This window comes from Rhincodon typus, chromosome 4 (genome assembly GCF_021869965.1).
Source record: "Rhincodon typus isolate 14 chromosome 4, sRhiTyp1.1, whole genome shotgun sequence".
NCBI lineage: Eukaryota > Metazoa > Chordata > Chondrichthyes > Orectolobiformes > Rhincodontidae > Rhincodon > Rhincodon typus.
In genome coordinates, this window is record NC_063335.1 from 22,578,332 (window position 1) to 22,602,238 (window position 23,907).

Consider the following 23,907-nt stretch of genomic DNA (forward strand, 5'->3'; position numbering starts at 1 on the left):
GCAAGTCTTTTTTCCAGAGTGGTTTCCTTTTTATTAATATCATGGAATATACTAAGATATTAGTCGAGTGATTTATAAGACAACATATTGTTAAGTAAAAGTATCTCATTTTTGACATTGGATATCCAGTAGGTTAACTGGATGGTAATGGAATAGCTGAATATGGATACTGTACCGTCAAGGTCTTTGAAGAGAAGATGAAGGCAGGTGAAGAACTCCAAACCAGCCCTCAAGTATCAATGTATAGATTTGCTTTAACAAATACTTTATAAATGCATCTCCCAGAATATTTACTTCAAATGCCCCTAAAAGCACCTACTATCCTTTTCACATTGGAAATGGAGTCAATGCACATTGGGCAGCATGGTGGCTCAGTGGTTAGCACCCCAGCCTCACAGAGCCAGGGACCCATAGTTCAATCCCACCCCTAGGCAACTGTCTGTGTGGAGTTGGCACATTCTTTCTGTGTCTGCGTGGATTTTCTCTGGGTGCTGGTTTCTTCTCACAGTCCAAAGATGTGCAAGCTAGGTGGATTGACTATGATAATTGTCCAGGTATGTGTTGGCGAGGTGGATTAGCCATGGAAAATGTAGGGTTAGAAAGGTAGAGGTGTGGGTCTGGGTGGGATATACTTCAGAGGGGTTAGTGTGGACTTGAAGGGCCGAATGGCCTGCTTCCACACTATAGGGGTTCTATGAAATCAGTCATTTGTTTACTTCTATTTAAACATTCATGCATAAATTACGTGTTTGGATGAATAAAGCCTGTTTGATCTCATAATTAATAATGGAAGGATATTATCTAAGCACAATTTTGGCTGGGACTTCTATGGGAACAATTTATTGATTTTTCTATTTTAAGATAAAGGTGATATAAAATTTCTGCCAAGTATTCAGAGTCATCTTCATGGTATAATTGAAAGAAAAGCATTAGTTAGGGAGGAGAGATTTTGGAATGAAGGTTTTATGAAGTTTATTAAGAAAGTTAACTTTTTTCTGGAGCCTTCAAGGTTTAAGAGGAAAGTGATAAATGACCTGATGAAGGAACAGCAATTCTTGAGCTGATGGAAAACTATCTGATTAGTTCCCATTCATGAATAAAAGCCGAAGATTGTCCTCTTACTTTTGAAAACTTGACTTATGGCCAAACCACACCCCGAAAGGTTTCCAAGCTAATTTTGTCTTTAAGAGGGTAACGTTCCTTGTTTAAAGACTCAAAATTATTTGGTTTGGCACAATCATTAAACAAAAAAATTTCAAAATGTGCAATCAGAAGATGAAGAAAGGGTGTGGTTAGTGGTCACTGTTTGGTCTTCACGAGGGAGTGAGGAGTGCCACGGTGCATTCTGATGTTCTGGATACATTCTGAGGCGGGGGATGTGATTCCTCTGCCAGGAGGAACTGGTGACACTTTAACTAGTTGACAGGTAGGTAAGTAAAAGACTTTTTTTTTTGGCTCCCTTACCCAATTGAGAATAAAGAGCTCCACAATCCCTACAGACATTTCTGTTCCTTTCCCAGTGAACTTGTAATTTTAAATAAACGATCCACAGCAGTGACTTGACATGAGATAGTGCGATGTGAGTGCGGTATCTGAAAATACGTGATTCTCACACAAAGTAGGTAGCATTTGACAGATATTCCATTGGGGAGGATGAGAGATACAATATTTAGAGTGGCAACTTGCAGCAGCCTAAAACTATGCAAGAAAAAATATTTTTAATCAACTATTCATACTTTTGGCTTATTATCTGTTCTAAGTGCATTTTAAAAATGCTTCACAACTCTAGTAAAACACAAAAGCATTGTTACAGATAGTCAAAACTTCTCATACATTGATATCTTTATTTTGGTTAACCAATCTGTTTAATTTCATTACTTTAACGCAAGAACAGCATTCAGAAAGTAAAGCTCAATTTAAAAAAAATTGAGGTCACATGGGAAATAATAATAAAATCCTCATTCTGAGCTTTCATTTTAACAGAAATTTTCAGTCAACAACAAAAATACTGCTTTTTAAATATACAGCTGTTATCTGATGATAGGATTCAAAATAAAGGAATCAAAAGTTTTCAAAATCTAGACCACAAAATCTGATAAAGCATAAAAATGTGGATACATCCTTCATGCCGCCTGTCATGCACTCAGTATATAACTGCGCACATGAGCAGGGTTGCAAGATAGTTAGAGGCTATCACCACTTAAAGTCAGCCTGCAAACTCTAAAGCCAAGATGCACTTTGGCTGGAACCGACATCGAAACTGATTCTAGAGGATCGTGTGAACAAGAAAAACATGGAATGAAGGCGAAATGTGGTAGGCAGTAGACTTCAACATTTTCCAATGCATCCACAATGCTTGGCCAACGAAGTGTTGAAGAGAAGAAACATAATCTATTCAAATCGAATTGGTGGGAGGCCATGTTACGACATTTCAAGAGAAACATTCAGATGGCACCGGGCACAAGATGACAGTGGTAGTCAATGTCAGGAATGAATTCTGAGGATCTGGATGGATGCTGCAAAAATTTCAAATATCTTCCAGGTCATTTGAACTTAACTTCAAATGCCATATCCTACCATCTGTCCAGATTCGAGCATTGCTCATTTCAACACACCCTCTTTAATTAATCATCAGCAGTCTCAATTGATCAGTGATTTCAACATAATCTTCACAAAATCTAACCTTAGCCTCAATACACTCTGCCCAGCTGCAAGCCTCATGTCCATATCTCAGAGCAGATACACACTAGTAGCTATTCAATCTTGATAACTTCATCAATAACCACATTCACGGACATATTTCTTCCTCAGTGATAATATGGCACATAGTTCTAGACAATAAGAACTAACTAGCAATGGCTACACACAGTTGCATGTTCTTACACCAACGGATCAAACAAGGCTGGTTATTATTTATGTGACTATGATTAAAGTTCTGACCAACGGAAGGGCTAAAATCATTGATGATGATCTGCTCATATTTAATGCTCCTCCTTACACCCTGCTTCCCCTCATTTCACAACCTGTTCTGATTTACAAGCTGCTTTTGTTATAAGTGGGCATCACTGTCTTCCCCGACTACCATCCACCCATCACATTGCTGCAGTTGTGCATTTCTGCCTTCAGGTAGTCAAGAACTTAACAACTTGGCCAGACAGTGGTGAAACATAAAGAGCTAGAAGACCAAGAAGATAGTGATGTTGAAGGGGGACAAAGAAATTCGTCACTCTCAAACTCATAACCACCAGCTCAGATACCAACACTCTGCATTGTTTGGAAGAAATTTAATGTTATATCTGAATTATTGAGATATCAGACACAAGTGATCTGTAAAAGAAAACAAACGAAATAAAATCGAAAGAACTGTAGATGCTGTAAATCAGGAAGCAAAACAGAATTTCCTGGAAAAGCTCAGCAGGTCTGGCAGCATCTGTGAAGGAAAAAACAGAGTTAATGTTTTGGGTCCGGTGACCCTTCCTCAGAACTCAGAGTTCAGAGTTCTGAGGAAGGGTCACCGGACCCGAAACATTAACTCTGACAAGTGATCTGTAGCCAGGAGAAGGGCAAATTGATATGATTTGTTGGAGGACAAGCTGGCATATACATTGAAATGCCTGGTGTAGTACAAAGCTTGCCAGAAACCCTATGGTCACTGTTAATGAACTATGCAAAAGATTGTTCTCAATTCATTTCTTTTAAACAAAAACCAGAAGAACGGCAGCTGCTGGAAATCAGGAACAAAAACAAAAGCAGAAGGCGCTGGAAAAACTCAGCGAGTCTGGCAGCATCTGTGAAGAGAAATCAAAATTAACGTTTCGGGTTCTCTGACCCATTTTCAGAACCGAGACGTTAATTCTGATGTCTCTCCACAGATGTTGCTGGACCTGCTGACTTTTTCCAGCAAGTTCTGTTTTTGCTTTTGTTTCTATTTCATTCATTTTAATACTCACCAAACAAACTCATTCAAAAAAATAACAGGTTCTAAATGCAAAATAACCTATTATAGCATCTGTATATAAGAGCTTCCCTCAAAAAGCACAACAGAGATGTCTCTGCATGGGAGACCCTTACTCAGAAGAAATTGACTTGGAGGAAGGTCCCATATGAAGGGACACATTTTTTTGAGCACACATGTAGTCAAGAGGAAGTACAGAAAAGGAACTGGAGAAAGAATGCCAGTGATCTCAAGGGCAAGGACCACTTCCACCTCCCGGAAAGACCTGCCAAATGTGTGGTTGAAGATGTGGCTCTCAGATTGAGCCCGTCAACCACACAAACGCCCACAGTGCCCATTGACCAGTGACACAGAATTTCCTAGATGGACCATCACACTGGTTAGTGAGTGAAGGTAACATAAAAGTGTTATCTGCCATTCCTTTTCTTAAACTTGTTCCCAAGGAGACATTAACAGTAAATTTTTCGACAGATATAGTAACATAATCTATGCTTTGCAGAAGGTTTTTGCCTGTTACTTATTTTGCCAGATTTCAAGACAGCCACAAGATGCAAAAATCAAAGCTGCATAGTTTTACATTTGGCTCAGTCCACCAATATCAATCTTAAGATTTTTGTTCTAATATTTTGTCTTCAAGTTTACTTGCTATGAATTGCCTGAGTCATTATCACACATAACTGATTCAAAGAAAAAAATGATTCCTGATTGCTAGAGATCACTGCTGCAATATTCATGGTGTGATAGACTATTTCAAAATGTTCCTGCCTCTTTGATTATACATTGTAACTGTGGCTGTGATTATAGTGATTGGATTGTTTCTGTAGTTTCTATCTTATTATTGCATTGATCATAATGATGAGCTACTGTGTTTTCTGCAATATCTTGATGCACCACACCCCACGCTCAGCACACCAATCTCATTCCACTGTGCACAACATCATCTGGCCCCTCTTTAACCCAGGTCAGAGTCTTTTTAGCGCTTTGTGTAATGGAGCTGATCTTTTTCTTGAAGGACCGAGGCTATTTTTCTTTTGGGGCTAACATTTGCTATTCTGGAAGCAGATGTGCCTTAAGTCACAGAGCATTCCAAACTGCATCAATATGTGAGGCTACAACAGAGCCATAGATTTGGGATGTTTACTGGTTATGTCCCCTATCTCTGGCATGAAGCCATTTATATGCAGGGGAGAGATGCTAGGATGGTTCTCCACCTCTCTTTCCATCTCAAAACTGAATGCAATAAGATACGTCTTACAGAAGAAATGCTCTGATCCCTGGAGTGCTGTGATTATCATAAAACATACTAGACAGGTTTTCTGACGAATTTAAAAAGAAGGAATAAATGTTTGTTGCTCAACGCCCAAATGTAATCATAACAGCATATACTCAGACACACACACAAGATACATGCACACAAGAAAAGGGGATTACAACAGCAGTAGCATGCTAACTTCCACTCTGGACAGTCTCATGTATATTGGAGAAAAAAGGATCACCTGAAATAAAACAAAGAACTGTGAATGCTGGAGATCTGAAATAGTTCTGATGAAGAGGCTTCTGGTGTTTTTCCAGAAATTTCTGGTTCTGTTGTGAAAGAGATCACCTGACTACCTTGACTCCATCTTATTACAATGCAAATTGTCCATTCTCGATTTTATTTTAAAGGAATGGAACTCAACCATTTCAATACATCCAGGTGGACAACTGCATGGGCATGACATCCCTATCTGTCATTAACCTTAAGTAGTTTGTATTTCGTCCTTACACGGCAGGTAGACAATTCTCAGAAAAAAAGTGAACACTCTATTCAACATAGTGCATGTCATTTTATGAAAGGTTGTGCTGGTTCCCTGCCAGAGTTAGGGGGAGACACCAGTCAAAATGCTTAAGTATTTCAGATCCATTGTATTTACAGGGTATTAGGCCCAAACAAGCATGTGCTTTTTTTTTTCTCAGACCAGCTCTACTGCTCACTATTTCAGTATAACATTGGAAGTTTCTCTCCTGAAAGTTATCATTAGTCTTTCAATCATTTTCTGTCTGTCCACTTCAACGGTCTTCCCCGTTGATGTGTTATCATCTCTGTGCAAAGGTTTGTCAGGGTTTCGTGTTCATATTTTAAATTCCTAATTTCTAAAATATGTCCCCTGGTATTTGAATTCTTCACTATATTAAATAACTTGCTTAGATCACTTTTATCAATTCTTTAATTAGGTCACCTTTATCTTTGCCATTCTCCAAAGAAAACAGGGCCAATTTCAATCAATCAGTGCTCTACAAAGACTCATATTGGTTACAAAATGTTAATTCTCTTTCTTTCTGCACAAATACAGCCAGAACCTACTGAGTTTCTCCAACACTTTCTGTTTTCATTTCTAATTTCAATGATCTTCCTAATTCAAATACCTGATGTACAAAATCATTAATGCCAATTCTGGACTTGTCTTTCAATAGCAATAAAAAAAACCTTAATGTGCTTAAATGACAAGAATTTAATTCATCTCAATACTGGTTTGTTAATGACTTGTGCAGAGGACTACTTAAGATTTAAAGAAACCCAAGACATTTTTAAAAATGCAGCAGATGGTTTCCTAGAATGAAGACTTCTATAAGTCCCCATGCACCATCACTACTATCCAAAGGGCCATAACACTTTAGCTGCCTACAAACCATTTTACAAGTGACTGCACCAAATTTCATCTTGTGGCCTTGGATAAAGGATTAAATCTTCCTGAATCTGCTTATGTTGTTCTTCCTTATTTGCCTTGCTTCATAGTTTGTCTATTTGTCATTTTCTGAACTTCCCTTCTCAAAGTCACCTTGATATGACGAAGAACAAGGCTACTATGGCCAAATAATTGGGGGGTGTGGGGTGTTCTTGGTTTGCTTTGTATCATCGATATTTTCTCAGATTGAATATTGATGGTCACTCCTGTCGGCAGTGTTTAATTTCACTTGATTATATATTCAATCCTGATTTCCTTTTCCAATATCTAGGTAAATGATAAAATGACCCTGGGATTCTAACAAAAGACCCTTGCTCTATACATGGCTTACACAAATATACCTTGCAACGGAGATGCACTCCAACATGCCACAATGGAAGTTTTAGTTCAACAAATTCTCTTATTTGAAATAAAAACAAACAAATACTCTGTAAACTGGGTTCACAGAGAGATTTGATTGTCTCGTACTTAAAAAAGAAATCACAGCACATTTTGGTCTGGTTTAAACTCAATCTAAACCCATTCGTATCAGACTTAAAATCGGATATAAATTACTCTTCAAACACAGACTTTAAACTTACTCTAAACTAAGTGTATACTAAATTATTGATTATGCAAGCAATTACTAAATTGCTAAACTAATTACTAAAATGGGATGGATTGCTTTCCCACAAATTTTAAAACTCCACATAAGGAGCAAGTAGGGACCCCAAACCCATGCTTGCTGGCCGTGTGGAGAGCTCTGATGCATGTTTTGCTTTTACTGGGGGATCTTTGCCTGATGCTTATGTTATTTCTTGTAATATGAGCAGCAAGGCATGGATAATATGATATTGGAGGGTTCAACAGACATGTATTACAGCTCACTAATATGTACAAATATCACATTCATAGGCACTTCAGTTTGGTTACAAAAAAAAGTATGTTTTCAATAGCATGCCATGCTTCAAGTGATCTCAGGTAAGACAGCATATCAGACATTTATTCCTTCAGGTCACATGCTATTACACAGTGCTGATATTATAAGCATGTCTTTTAAGTGTATTGACATAATGATCGTGAGGCATAATACTACATAACCTTTCTTCCAAAGGTTAAAAAAAATCCCAAACAGATATATATATGACATGTTTGCCTACAGGCAAGAGTTGTCAATTTATTAATGCTATAAACTGGTAAAACAGAGTTTATGAGATGAACACTTTGAAGGTTTGACAACGTGTCCTAACCTGATGATAATATACCTGTCTGAAGATACACATGTTGTGTTCGGTTGTTCTTTTATTTTATTCACACATGGGATGTGGGCATCATTGGCTGGCAAACATTTATTGCTCGTCCCTAGTTGCCTTTGAAAAGGTGATGGTGAGCTGCCTTCTTGAACCACTGCAGTCCTTGTGCTTTAGGTAGAAGGAGTTCCAGGATTTTGACCCAGGGACACTGAAGGAATGGCAATATATTTCCAAATCAGGATGCTGAGAGGATTGGAGGGGACCTTGCAGGTGGTGTGCTCCCATGTATCTGCTTCCCTAGTCCTTCTAGATGCAAGTCTGCTTCTCTTGTCCTTCTAGACAGTAGTTGTCAGGGTTTTGAAGATGCTGTCTACGAAGATTTGGTGAGTTTCTACAATGCATTTTGCTGCTATGAAGTGCTGGACGGAGTGAAGTTTTTTGGATGTGGTACCAATAAACGGACAGGCTTTGAGGAGTCAGGAGATATCTTATAGTCACCTCAGAATTCTACCTCTGAATCTCCCTTATAGCCACAGTATTTATAAGCTTGACTTAGTTTAGCTCAATGGTAATTCCCAGAATATTAATGTTTGGAGTTTCCATGACAATAATGTTATTGAAATCAAGCAGAGATGGTTGGATTCTTTCTTGTTTGAGATGGTCATAGCTTGGGGCTCTTGTGTATTTTGACTGATACTTGCTTTGATCTATCAACCCAAGCCTGAATGTTGTTAAGATCTTGTTGCGTGCAGGTATGGACTGTTTCAATGACTGAAGAGTTGCAAATGGAACTAAATATTAGTGACCATTTCCACTTCTGACCCTATGATGGAAGAAATGTCCTGATAAAGCAGCTAAAGCTGTTTGGGCCTAATAAACTCCCCTTTGCTAATCCTGAAGTGATGTCCTAGGTTGAGATGATTAGTGCAAACAAGCACAACTGTCTTTCTTTGTGCTGGGTGTAACGACTGTCCTTTTCACTTTTCTGTGTTTTCAATAATTTAATTGTGTTTGTTGCTGGCTGGGCCAACATTTATTGCCCATCCTTAGTTGCCCTTGAGAAAGTGGTGGTGAACTGTCTTCTATATTCGCTGTAGTCCATGTGCTTTAAGTAGACAATGTCTTTGGAAAGGGAATTCCATTATTTTTGCTAAGTGACAGTGAAGAAACGGCGATATACTTCCAAGTTTGGATGGTGAGTGGTTTGGAGTGCCACTTGCAGGTGATGATGTTCCCATGTATCTTCTGTCCTTGACTTTTATTTGGAAGTGCTTTCTAAGGAGTTTTGTGTTCTTGATTGTGGACTAAAATGGGAAAAGGACCATTTTAAAAGCCAAGGATTACGGAAACTTTGCTGAATTGCTCCAAAGCAAGTTACTTAATATTCATTGCAAGCATTGTTTACACTGCTGCTTGTTCAAGCATTGGGGGATGTCTAGTTGCAGATGAGGTAGAGCTAAGGGATATGTACTGTTATGAACCAAACCAAACCCTGACAAAATACATTAAGAAAACAGACTAGACCCTAACTTTTTCTTATTTTAAAGGTAAGTGTGAGACGTTGCTTTCCAGATGCAATTCGACTAGTCAAACTATTCAACTTTAAGCAAAACACACTTTATTTTACACTACAGTTAAAATACAGACAAAATAAAAATAAAAGAATTGTCTTAACTGTATCTCTATCGAAATGCTTAACAAAATAATGTATATGTATTAACTACCACTAACTGTTTCAATATAATAATGTCCCATAAATACAAAGGTAAATTCAGTAAAACAGAATGTCTCACTTGTAATTCTAGCAGAAGGAAGAGTATCCCAGCTTTTAGCTGTAATAGAAAGAGGAATAAGAGCTTCCACATTCAGCTTCAAGACCCCAGAAACTGCTAAAAGCTAACACTAAAAACCCTGGTTCTGTGGGAACTTGACCCCATCCTTTCAGGCTGCTTCTATTGTTCCAACTTTTAAAAGAAAACCCCAAGGCCTCACAAGCTGATTACTTTATTGGCTTTGAGCAAACTGCTCGTCACCTCTCTCTCAACCTTTCTTGATTAAAAAAAAGGGACAAAATGAATGGTATTGTTACAGTTTGCATTGAGATTTGACCAGCAATGATAGCTGACTAGTCTGGGAGAATAGTAACCAGTTGATGATGAAAAAGATCCTTTGGTTCTCAATAACTAGCAACAATTGGTTCTCAGGTAGGTGGACAGCTTGAGAATGTAAATGTTTGGGGAGAAGTGATCAGACCTCTGAAAACAAAGGAGCTATTCTTTATCTCTGCAGTAAAAGTTGCTTTGTTTTATTCGTTCTCAGGAAGTGGGAGACATTAGAATTTATTGTCCTGTTAAGAGTCAACCACACATTGTAAGTCTGGAGTCACATGTAGGTCAGACCAGGCAAGAAAGGCAAATTTCCGATCCTAAAGGAAATTAATGAATCAGGTGTCTTTTTTTTAACAGCAATCAATTGTGTTGCAATTAATCTATTATTTTTATTTCCAGATTTTTATTGAATCTGCCACAGTGGGATTTGAGCCCTTATCCTCAGAAGATTAAACTGGCAGATGCTAGATTACTAGTTCAGTGACTGTCAACACAAGCCTGCAGCAAACCAATTTATTTCACATCATCAGTTGCTTTAAGCTGTGGCTGTTAACCAATAAGTCTTTCTTAAGTGTAAACTAGTCTCTCTGTGCCCCCTGCAGAGTTGTGAAAGTTACTTAGAGAAGGAAGATCAGGGAACAGCAAGTCCTGATAAGTAAATCCATCTACTCAGTGAACGCTGAACCATTGAACCCCATTCCCAGACTTTTCCTCTAACCCTAACACTCATGTACTTTTATTTCTGTCTGTGTGTGTTTTAAAGGGCAGTTTTATAAGAAGGTGAGAGATTTAACTAATGAAGTTATATGATGGTTCACAATTGTTTACTGCTAGCTAAAATCTATTTATTTGTAATTCCTGTTAAGTACAGAAACCTGGTCTGTTTCTTGTAGTCATGAAAGATGATTGGCAAAATTTTAAAAATGACACGATCACATTAATTCTGATCAAATAATCTGACTATGAAAAATGTTAACCAATACAGTAAAATATACATTACCTGGTAGATCACAAACCAGAATGCTCCACCAACCTGCACAGTCCGCACCCACCAAGTTTTTTGAAGAACGGTCTAGACCCGAAATGTCAGCTTTCCTGCTCCTCTGATGCTGCTTGGCCTGCTGTGTTCATCCAGCTCTACACCTTGTTAACCCACCAAATGTGCAATTTTGAATTTGGATGACATTCTGACAATCACCATGCTGGAGCACTGTTGGTTATCCTTGTGACTCTATAGTGATGGATGTGCTAGGAGAGGTACTATTTCAAACATTGGGTGAGAAACTGTTCGTAGAAGCTGTTTGTTTGAGGCATTATTTATTGCGAGTGATGGTCACGACTGAATGCAAGAAAACAAACACGTATTGCACATTTTATCATGCCCTTTCCCATTTTTGGGAAGCATTTTTGATTTACCAACATACTAGTCCCTGATTGCTCTTCAGAAGGTGGTACTGAACTGAAATGTTGCAGTACATGTGAAGTAGGTACACCCACAACACTGCTAGGGAACAGCTAACAGGTTTGACCCAGTGACAGTGAAGGAATGGTGATATAGTTCCAAGTCAGAATGATCTGTAGCTTGGAAGGAAACTTGCAGATGGTGCTTTTCATGCGTATCTACTGCCCTCATCCTTCTATATATTGTTGGGTTCATGGATTGTGAAGATTCTGTTGAAATTGGTTCAGGAAGTTATCTGCCTTCTACTGTGCATGATTTGTGACACAATAGACTCCTTTTCAGAGACTTCAATTTTGTATTTGTTTAAACATAAAGAACATTAAAAAAGGAAAAGAAGTGGGCCATTCAGCCCCTCAAACTGCCCCACCATTCTATAAGATCATGGTTAATCTGCTCAGGCCTTGGCTCCTCTTTCATGTTAGCTACTCAGCTTTTTTGCCATTCAATCAACCGATTCATATCCCCTTGCAGATTTCTTATATTCTCATCACAACGTTCCCTCCCATCTATTTTTATATCTTTAGCAAATTCAGATACATTACACTCTGTCCCCTCCTCCAGGTCATAGTAAATACTTAAGGCCCTCGAACTTATCGTTGTGACACTCCACTAGTTATGTCTTTCCCAGCTAAAACAGATCCATTAATTCCAATTCTCTCATCCTCAATGCATCCTAATACATTACTCCTAATATTATGAATTCTAACAGTAATCTTTTACATGGCACCTTATTGAATAACTTCTGGAAATCTAAATACCCTGCATCTACTACTTCCCTTTTATTAGCTCTGCTTGTTATCTCCAAAAAGAACTACAGAAAATTTGTTACACATGTTTTCCCTTTCAGAACACTATGTGGACTCTGTTTGATTGTGTTAAACGTTTTTAAATGTCCTGCCATTTCTTCCATAATAATGGATTCTAGCATTTTGCCAATGAAAGTTATTAGTCTAACTGGCTTATAGTTTTGAAGAATGACCTCTGGACATGAAACGTTAACTCTGATTTCTCTCCACAGATGCTGCCAGACCTGCTGAGTTTTTCCAGCAATTTCTGTTTTTGTTTGTGGCTTATAGTTCCCTGCTTTCTGTTTCCTTCCCTGCATGAACAGAGGTGTCACCTTAGCAGTTTTCCAACTCATAGAATCTTCCTGGAAGCCAGCAAATTCTGGACTATTTCAACCAAAACTGCCACTAGCTCTGCAGCCACTTCCTTGAAAACCTCGGATGCAGTTCATGGACTTTTTTGCCTTGAGTCTCATTAGCTTAGAGCATATTTTATCTCGTGATAGAGATGGTTACAAGAACTTTCCTCCCATAAGCACCTTGCTAAGCTGACATTTTTTCCGATGTTTATAGTGTTCTCCACCATGAACACTGATGCAATATTTTAGTTGGAGTTATTTATTATTTTCCTACTCTCCATTATCAATTCTCAAGTTGCATGCTCCAAGCATCCTACACTTAAATTAGTTTGTTTTTTTCTTTTTATGTACCTGTGAAAGCTCTTGCTGTTTGTCTTTTTATTTCTTGCTAATCTAATTTCATAATCAATCTTTTCCCTTTTCATGAACAATTTTGTTGTTGCTGTTGTTTCCTTAATAATTCCCAATCCTTTAACCTGCCACTAGTTTCTATCACTTTGTATGCCTGAGTTTATCGTTGGACATTCTCCTTGACTTCATTGATATTTCTCATCAAGTCCTTCTTTTTGAATGAAATGAATCTTTACTGAGCATCATGAAATATCTGGAACAAAAACAGAAGTTGCTGTAAAGCTCAGCAAGTCTGGCAGTATCTGTGAAGAAAATATCAGAGTTAATGTTTCGGGTCCAGTGATCCTTCCTCAGAAGGTCCTCAGAATGGTTTTTATCATGAAATATCTGTTCAAAGGTCTGCCACTGCTCATCTATTGACATTCCCCTTAGTCTGTTTTCCCAGACTGCTTTAGGCAACTCTTTCTTCATAATTCTATAATTGTCTTTTTTAAAGTTGAAGACACTAGTTCGACAGTTGGGTTGCTTTCCCTCAAAACCGAATTTGAAATTCCACCATTTTTAAGCAATAACCCCAAAAGGACTCTCAACAATGAGAGGGTGGGGCGTATATGGAACGAGCTGCCAGAGGAAGTGGTAGAGGCAGGTGCATAAATAGGAAAGGTTTAGAGGGATATGAGCCAAATGCAGGCAAATGGGACTAGTTCAGTGTAGGAAACCTGGTCGACATGAACGAGTTGGGCCCAAAGATCTGTTTCCATACTGTATAACTCTATCTCTCATTAATACAACCTCATTACACATTCCTATATCTAAAATAGCCTGTTCCTGCATAGGTTGTACAAATGTACTGCTCTAAAAAAGCAGTCTACAAATACAGTCTACAAATCGATGCAGTCTACAAATTTGTCTTCCACATTACCCTTGACCATCTGATTTGTCCAGTCAATATGTGGATCTAAATCACCCATGGCAAATGTAGTGCCCTTGCAACATGCCTCCATTGTTTCCATATTCATACTTTGTACTACAGTAAGGAGGTCTATAGACTGCTCATACCCATGACTTCTTTCCCTTGCTATTCCGTATTTCCACTGAAACTAATTCTATGCTGAGATAAAGATTTATCTTTAATTGTACCCTCCCCCTGAGTAGTCAGCTTAGACCTCTATGAACAATCCCTAGTTATACTATTCATCAGGACACTGGCCCCAGCATTGTTCAGAATGAATCCCATCCCAACAGAACAGTGTTCTTTCTATCCCATACATGGGCCATGAATTAGAATCCATTTCTCTTACATCAATCTTTGAGTTACATTTCTGTTATTGATCTACCTTAGGGCAACCCATAGACACTGCCTAAGTGTTTGAAATTGTCCCAATGTTCAGTCGCTAAACAAAAGCATTTCATACCTTTGCAATCAAATGCCGCTACAAGACCTAGGCAAACATTGACTATACACTCATGGGACCTTTCTCTTTCAGCCAGCAATGTTAACGTAATTTGCTGCTGGTGGCTGATATTTTTAGGAGGTTTGTTATTTCCTTTGAGGAAGCTCCCACAAGGAAAATGGTTAAGAAGTTCAAAGAAAAAGTTTTTTTTCAGTGAGACTGTCTAACACATTCATTGGTAAAGGAACCATCTCTTGACCATTATGATAAAATTGCAAACATTTTGTATCATCTATATATCGAATTATGAATCCAAATGTCTATAATAATAAAATCCTATCAAAACGGTAAATAGAAATAGCTCGATTAACTCAGTATATCCGAACGCAAGTCACAAGAATCAAAATCCTTGTTTACCAATTTACTTTTACTTGCAGAACACCAAGACATCAGCGTACTTGAATGAAACTAGATCAGTGAAACCAGGAGAGAGATTTGTTTTCCCTTTGGACAGTGTACCGCTGTTGAGATAACAGTGATAAAAGTGAGTAGGGATTAAAGAAGAAGAAAAAATAATACTTAGGTCTTCTAGATCCTGCCAGGAAATATTCTCAGAGGCACAAAGATTCATGAGAAGGCACAGTTTCACTATTTATTCCTATATGTTCCCTTATTAAAACAACAAATGCATTGGAATTTTGCCAGGCTTGTCCTTCACTTATATACTAGCAAAGAGAATGTTCTTTTATTTTTCTACAAAGGTGTTTTTCCCAACATATATTTGAAACAAATAAGGCCCTTCTGTGCATTAGTAAAGCTCCTACCAAATTTCCACCAGATGGGAAATTGAATTTTGACTAGAGGCCAAGTTATTCTAGCCATGTATACCTTCTGATTTATGGTTACATAGGCAGGAATCTTCATAGGCACATTAAAAATTCTTCAATTTATTTGGCCGATTTATTCAACTTGTGGGTTGATCTGATCATTTGTGCTAATTTTGTCATTTTTTTGTCACAGGTAGAGTTTATAACTCAGCTGACCTTGTTCAAAATGCACATATGATATGAATTCCTCCTGTTAAATATAGCAATATGCACAAGGGTAAGTTTTATAAGGTCTCAAACCGATTGCAAGGCTCTAGTCAAAGAACTGTATGTCATCTAATGAGGGGCAATGATCCTGTAACAATCTAAAATATGTCCATCAGGTTTGAGGGCATGCCAGGAACACAGGAGCCTTCCATTACACTGTGTAAAATCTGTTTGGAGTTAGTGGTTGTCAATGACTTAAGCTATAGGGATAGGCTGAATAGGCTGGGACTATTTTTCCTGGAGCATTGGAAATTGAGAGGTGATGTTATAGAGGTTTACAAAATCATGAGGGGTATGGATAGTGCAAATAGCCAAGGTCTTTTCCCCAGGCTAGGAGGCATAGGTTTCAGGTGAGAGGGCAAAGATTTAAAAGGGGCCTAAGGGACAACTTTTCATGCGGGGGATGGTGCGGGTATGGAATGAGCTGAGAGTAGAGGTGAGTACAAGTACAATGTTTAAAAGACATCTGGATGGGTTCATGAATAAGAAGAATTTAGAGGGACGTGGGCCAAATGCTTGCAAATGGGGCTAGATTTTTAGGATATCTAGTCGGCATGGACAAGTTGGACCAAAGGGTTTGTTTCCATGTTGTACAACTCAATGACTCTATGACTTTAGCACAGATGGACTTCAGCACAGTCTGTGCATGGGGTTTTGTGCTAGGATCATAGAATCCCTACAGTGTGGAAACAGACCCTTTGGCCCAACAAACCCACACTGACCCTCAGAGCATCCCACCCAGACCTGTTCCTCCTATAACCCACCTAATCTACACATCCCTGAAAACTACGGGCAATTTAGCATAGCCAATCCACCTAACCTGTACATCTTTGGACTGTGGGAGGTAACCGGAGCACCTGATGGAAACCCACACAGACACAGGGAGAATGTGCTAACTCCACACAGACAGTGGCCTGAGGGTGGAATTGAACCCAGGTCCCTGGCGCTGTGAGGCAGCAGTGCTAACTACTGAGCCACCATGCCGCTGTGCTAGTTAATTTATTTAAGCTGTGTGGCTACTTTCCCTTGTCTACAAGCTGCTAAGCCTCTGATGAGCTGCCTGCCCTCGGTGACACAGCAGGGTAGATCCCATCATTGCTGCCATCTTTCTTGGCTTCTGGAACCAGACAGGCAGCTCTCACCCACTGTGATGTCGCTAAGTGGGCACCAAGCTTGATTTCTGCCCAACTACTTGGATTCAAAACTTGTGTTGCTTGAGGGACACTGTTCACTTGTGATGGTGGGACTGGGAGATTATCCAGGTACCTATTTCCTGACCTCACTTTGAAACTCTGGCCCACTGTGCCAAGAGGGTGCCTGCTGTGTGACAATCCTGTCTGCTGACCATCTGGCTTATGACTCCCATCAGCAACCCAGCCACATGTGAACAGCAAATATGTCACAAGAGCCACGTTACCACATTGAAACACTACTGAGCAATCCATTGCAATGTTCAAGCAACAACTCCGTGGTACTAACCCTCTTGAAGAACTTTACTATACTCCCTGCAACTTATGTCATGATTCAACATGATTTACAATGCTCAAATAAGCAGGGGTACAAGAAGCAGTCGAGAACGATGAACAAGAAAAGGAGATGGAGGAAGAGGGGATGACAAAGATAATGTGGAGGAGGAAAGAAAGTGGAAATTCAACATGATCCTTTTCCAACCCAGTTGTCCATGATTGCTGCACCCAACTGTGCTACAAGTGATCACAACCTGCATGGCACCAAGTCCTCAAAGATGCTTATGCTTGCATTGACAGCTATGACTACGTGCTTCCATTACCTTCTCAGTGCCTGTCTACAGGGCTTCCTGGCCCTGTGTAGGCAGAGATCTTATCTCCTCTTGTTCATGTTCTGCACCAAGACATCCAGTACTGTATCTGAGAACCTTGAATCCATTCTCTGTTATGTTGTGCCATTTTCAAACTTCTTCTTTTTCACACTATCTTCCACAAGCAGTTTCAGCACTTACTGTAGTCAGAATGCACCTTCCGTTTAAGAGTTGTAGTCAGGCTCGCCTGGCTTTAAGGAATATAAGCATTAAGTGGTGCTTGCTTGTCATTTTATCAATTCATCCTTCACTCACAATAGGATATATACCAAGGAGAATTCAGTTTTATTTTTATGTAATGGCTGTGGGTTAATTGTACATACCAATCCTATTTATGAGCCTTATCATTTTTTTTTAAATAACTTCTGGAGAGGAGGAGGAGATAAATAAATAATTATCTATCGAGTTCGTGTGTGGTTTGGCATTCAAGAACAAGGCAACTTTCAAAAAAAAGCAAAAGTCAACAGCAAAACAATTACAAAGACATTAGGAAAAAGAGGGTGTGCAGGAGAAATGCGAGCTGCTTGAAGAACGATAATTGGAAGACTATAAACACTGAAATGTTGAATAATTTTCATCAGTATCTACAGTAAAAGAAGAAAACTACAGGTTAGATATTTCAAGGGAATAATTCTGACTTAGAGACAGGGTCTTACTAAAAATAATGTGAACAAAAAAAATACTCTAAGTAAGAAAATAATGGTGCTAAAGAGTGACAAATCCACAGGACCAAAATGTTACCACTTCAGGAAAAAAGCAGATGCAGACATTACAAATGCCCAAACTAAAGTCTTCTAAAATTCTCTTGTCTGGAAAATTTCTGTGTCTCTTTAGCCTAACATCTATTGTCAGAGAATTGCTTCATTTCATAGTTAAAGATAGAGTGACTGAATACCTTAAACATTTTCAGTTGATGAAACGAACACCACACAGATTAAGAAGGACAGGCCATGTTTATTGATTAAATATTTTGAAGGGGTAACAAAAGTAGCAAAGAGGGTAGTGTCTATAGGAACAAAGGTCAAGACTTTCTATTTTGGACTTAACTTGGCATGGTGGGTATCTTAGATCATGCTGCATCCGCCATGGCCCATGGCAAGTTCTCTGGATCATCTGTGATCAACTGCTTATCAATTTATTTCATTGGCCAGTGATGGTAATTTAAACAGAGAATGTGAACAATGAGCAGGTGGCAGGTTGAAGTGTTAGATCGTGTTGGCACCTTCTGAGGTTGAAGGTTCTAGTGGCATGTGTAAAGGCTACCTGGGCATTCCTTCACTTGCTGGAACTCATTGTCAAGCAATAGTCATTGCCACACATCTTCATCCCTCTCCCAAGAGAAGTTTGTTAAAACCCATTGGGTGAGGGCCAACCTCAAGGATGCCTCTCTGAATGCACTGCTCTCAGCTATCCAGATCAGAAAGGAGGTCTTGGCCCCTCCGTGCCCCAACCCCCCCATTTGTGAAAGGAGCCCTCCCCTTATACCTGGTGGGTGGGCTGAGGTTGCACATGCTTCACTCAGAGGTTGGTGAACAGTTGGAACTCTCTACCCCAGAGGACATGTAGTGGCTCAGTTTGAGAAGTTTGACAATGTTCAAAACAGAGATGGATGGATTTGCACATATTAAAGGCATCAAGGCATATGAGAATGTTGTGATATTTGCCCTAACTGCCTCTACTGGCACGTTATAGTATTTTGGAGTTGATTTATTATTGTCACATAAATCTAAGGACAGAGAAAAGTTTTGTGTTGCATGCAGTACAGGCAGATCACAATGTACAAAGACACACAGATCATTGTGTCATTGAACAGAGCGAGGAATACAAAGTTACAGCTGCAAAGAAGGTGAACATTGTTAGTAAATTTTACAGACTTAGAATTGAGGTTTAAAAGTGCAGAACAATTGTAAGAAATGTGAGAATAAGATCTGCTGTAGATTGCTTGCAAAGAGTTGCTCTGTGTCAGCGCCACGTTGGTAGCTTGACCACCTCTGCCAGTGTATGGCACAGGTTAATGGATTATTTGAGGTAGATTGCTGCCACTAATCCTTCTTTTTCTTTTCAGTGCCTAGAGTCACTAAAATTATCAGAGGATAGTGCACTGATATATCTAAGTTGAAGAGGCACTTGTCTGAATTAACAAGATGGTGTCTTGCATGATGACAACAAGACCAGTACACATGACAAGTCAGGCATAATAATTATGGGCTCTCAGGAGCTGTACGGAGTTCATTTAAATCCTACAAGATCTGGTGGGTAGTTCAAATGCCTTCGCCAAAGGGCAGAGTAACATCAGCAGATTGAGTGGAACTCAATTTAACATGAATACTAATTCCTTAATAACTACTCCCTCCTCCAACAGATATTATGGAAAAATAGTGCTAAGGAAGAAGATCAGCCAAATTTAATTGAATGGCAGAAAAATCTCAAGGGACCTAATGGCCTGTTCATGCCCTTATTTCATTTCTTTCATATGTTGCTGGCTCAATGGAATTACTCCCCAGAGGCTGGTATCCTGTCAACAAGTCACCCTTTATTTACATGTGCATAATACTGGACACTGGCCTGGCTTCCTCAGAGGCAGCTCTCAGAGTGAGCAGACCCTCTGACACTCCTGTTCTTATCTGTCACCCAGGGCTCCTGACTGGACCTGATGAACAGCCCCAATCAGGGAACTCATATTCCATGAGGTCCACCTGGCTCACCTTGTTACAGTCAGTACACTCAAACAGCTAAATGGCTAGTTCATGTTCCTTTGCCCAACACTTAATATAACAATGCAGGAAAAAAATACAGAAAACCTCTTAGGGTTTTAAAGATAAATTGAGCAATAGTTAAATTAAACTGCATTGTCATTGTTCTATGTTCGATGATCCTTTTTACAGCTAAAATTTAGAATCTATTTTTAGGTGTAGGGGATTGCAGTTTGTGATCTTTCTATGCATGTTACTGAGGTAGGCCACATCATTACGGCAAGCAGCATGTAAACTCCATGCTTCCTTTATATTTCCATGATATCTGTGTGCAGCCCAGGGTAATGTAAGATGGTTCTTGTTGGCTTTGTGCATGAACAACAGGGGTCACAATATCATGCAAGGCTAGCACATATTTCAACTTATCATCATCCTCTTAAAGGATAGTTGCACTGAATCAAAGCATTGGGGGGTGCTGGTTTTGGACTGGGGTGGACAAGGTCAGAAGTCACACGATGCCAGGTTATAGTCCAACAAGTTTATCTGAAATCACAAGCTTTTGGAGTGCTGCTCCTTCATCAGTTAAAGCTCAGAAAGCTAGTGATTTCAAATAAACCTGTTGGACTATAACTTGGTGTCATGTGACTTCTGACCTTCAATCAAAGGAGACTGCTGCTGACAAGCACTTCTGCAACCGAAGACTAAACAACCAGAACAGCTGGATAGAAAGAGGGCTCTGCAGTTCATGGATGTGCCAGTGGAAGGCTTAGTTGTAGAGATTGAATGGAGGAGAGATGCCATGTTTCAGCAGGAGGGTTGAGAGGACCTCAAGTGAAAAGCTTCAAATGGTCGACAAAACTGGGAGAATGGAATTGAGTCCTCACAGAAGGTCTCTCACAGGCGTCAGTGGTCATGTATTTAATTGGTGACCCTGTCCCCAAGAATCCATCCTTGAAGTGCATGAGAAAATAAAAAAGCTATGACACCTGCTGAAGCAGGTGTGCACATTGGCAGTTGTGCACATACCTGCTGCATCCACTTTTGATGGTAGTACACTATTTGCACATTGATAGAATGAAAGCCTGTCTTATAGAGTCATAGAGTCAGAGAATCATACAGTACAGAAACAAACCCTTTGGTCCAACCAGTCCATGCTGAACATAATCCCAAACTAAACTAGTCCTATCTGTCTGCTCCTGGCCCATATCCCTCCAAACTTTTCCTATTCATGTACTTATCAAAATGTTTTTTAAGCATTGTAATTATATCCACATCCACCACTTCCTCAGGAAGTTCATTTTACATGCGAACCACCCTCTTGTTGATGAAAGTTGCTGGCTGGTTCACAGGAGCTTTCATGGCCACATGTATGTAGTCAATTACACCTTGCACTTGGCAGAATCCAGCACTGCCCCCAAATCTGATGGGCCCCTCTGCTACACTGTACACACACATCATCATTGGCCCTCTTTAAATAGCTATCACATGAGATCCTATGCCTGTCATTAGTGAATCCTTGGAAAGATTAGTGTGGGTGACCGATCAAGTAATGGTAAATGTAACATATCAAGGGGTAGGGTTAAGGCAAGAAAGCAACAAGAATGTTCAGAGAATTGCAGGAGGGGACAGAGAGAATATACCTAAGAATATACATCAAGACTAGACGTTGTAAAGCTATTGAAAAGTCAAATCCAAAGGCTATGTATTGATTATGCCTAGCATTCATATCAAACTAAATGAGTTGAAATGCAACTTGAAGTAAATATGGTCTGATGCCCATTACAGAGGTATGGTTGAATGTTCATTCTATGATGACAAGGGTTGAGTCTTGAATATTGAAGGATGTATGATATTCATGAAGAATAGATAACTGGATAAATGTGGGAGCATAGCACTATTAGTCAAGGATGGCATTGGTGCGATATTCAGAGATGACCTTAGTTCAAGAGATCAGGGTGTAGAATCAGTTTGTGTGAAGATAAGAATTGCAGTGGAAATAAATCATTAGCAGCAATGGTTGACAGGTACCGCAATAGTAACCATGATATAGAATATGCCACACAAATGGCAGGCAATGACCATTTCAAATAAGAGACAATCTAATAATCCCTTGACATTCAATGGGGTTACCAGCTCTGAATCCAACTTATCAACATTTGTGGGGTTACCATTGACCAGAAAATCAACTGGCCTTGCCGCATAAACATGGTGGCTATAAGACAGGGTTAGGGACTAGGAATATGCAGAAATTAACTCACCTCCTGACTCCCCAAAGCCTGGCCATCATTTACAAGGCACACATCTGGAGTGTGAAGGAATACTCCCCACTTACCTGGGTAGATGCAACAACACTCAAGAAGCTTGACACCAACTAGGACAAAACAGCCCACTTGGTTGGCACTGCATCTACAAACATTCACATCCTCCACCATCAACGCTCAGTAGCAGCAGTGTGTACTATCAACAAAATACACTGCAGAAATTCACCAAAGATCCTTAGACAGTTCCTTCCAAATGCATGACCACTTCCATGTAGAAGGACCAGGGCAGCATATACATGGGAACACCACCGCTTGCAAGTTCCCCTTCAAACCACTTATCAAGGGCAACCAATGATGATGACCCAGCCAGTGACACCCACATCCCATGAGTGAACAAAAACAGACTTGGCCCATTGCCTTGTATGCCTTGGCATGGCAGGTGCACATCTAAATTCTTCTTCATACTTTCAATGTTATGAGGGTTTCTGTTTCTGATGTCCTTATAGTGAGTTTCAGATTCTGGGTGAAAAAACCTTTTTCTCTCTCTTATCTTGTCCAAACCTTCTGCGCCTTACCTTCATCCAAGGACTTAGAAGATGTGGCTAATAAAGGAATAGATTAAATGGTGTTAATTTTCTAAAATTCACTCAATTCTTCAAAGGTTCCACAAAACTACAAAATAGCAAATATAACCCTTCTATTCCAGAAGGGACGGAGGCATAAAATCGGAAACTATAGCCAATTAGCTTGATGACTGTCATTGGAAAGCTGGTCAACTGGATCATTAAGGAGGTTATAACTGGAAACTTGGAAAAACTCAAGGTAATTGGGAAGAGCTAGTTTGTTTTTGTCAAAGGAAATCTTGTTCAACCAATTTATTGGAATTCTTTGAAGGACTAACGTGCACTGTGGACAAAGTTGAGCCTGTAGACCTACTGTACTTGGATTTCTAGAAGACATTTCACAAGGTGCCACATAAAAGACTATTATGCAAAGTAGGAGTTCATAGCGTAGGAGCAAACATATTAACATAGATAAAAGATTTACCAGGACATCAAAACAATAATCATTAGCTGAGCTCAAAACCTGATTCCTCAGTCACATGACTGAAGCTGTGGGTTTGCTTGAATCACCTTTAACTATAGAGTTTTGCCCTTTGGTCATGAGCCTACTTGTAATACATAGCACTGAACAGTACCAGGCTGAGCTAAATACCTACCTCCTATTGCAAAATCTCTCAAGAGTCTGATTCCTAGAAAGAAATTGCTGCATTTTGTCTCATGGTCAGTATATCAGTACGACATTAACAGACATGCTCATGATATCATCACATGTGACCTGAGTGTACAAAGATCTCATTCACCTTGTCTTGGATGACTCGAAGCATAACACTCCACTAGAAACATGAAGCATGCTCCTCTATTGTAACCTAATAGCTTATTATTAGCTTATTCATTTATATGCCCGAGGAATATGTTTGTAGGTGCCTGTTACATTCTTTAATATGTGGGAGATAATCCTGGAATTCTCTTCCTAAAGGCATTGTGGGTCATCCACAGCAGGTAGACTGCAGCTCTTCAAGAAAGCAGCTAATCACCACCCTCTCAAGAGTAACTAGGGACAGGCAATTAATGCTGGCCAGCCAGCAAC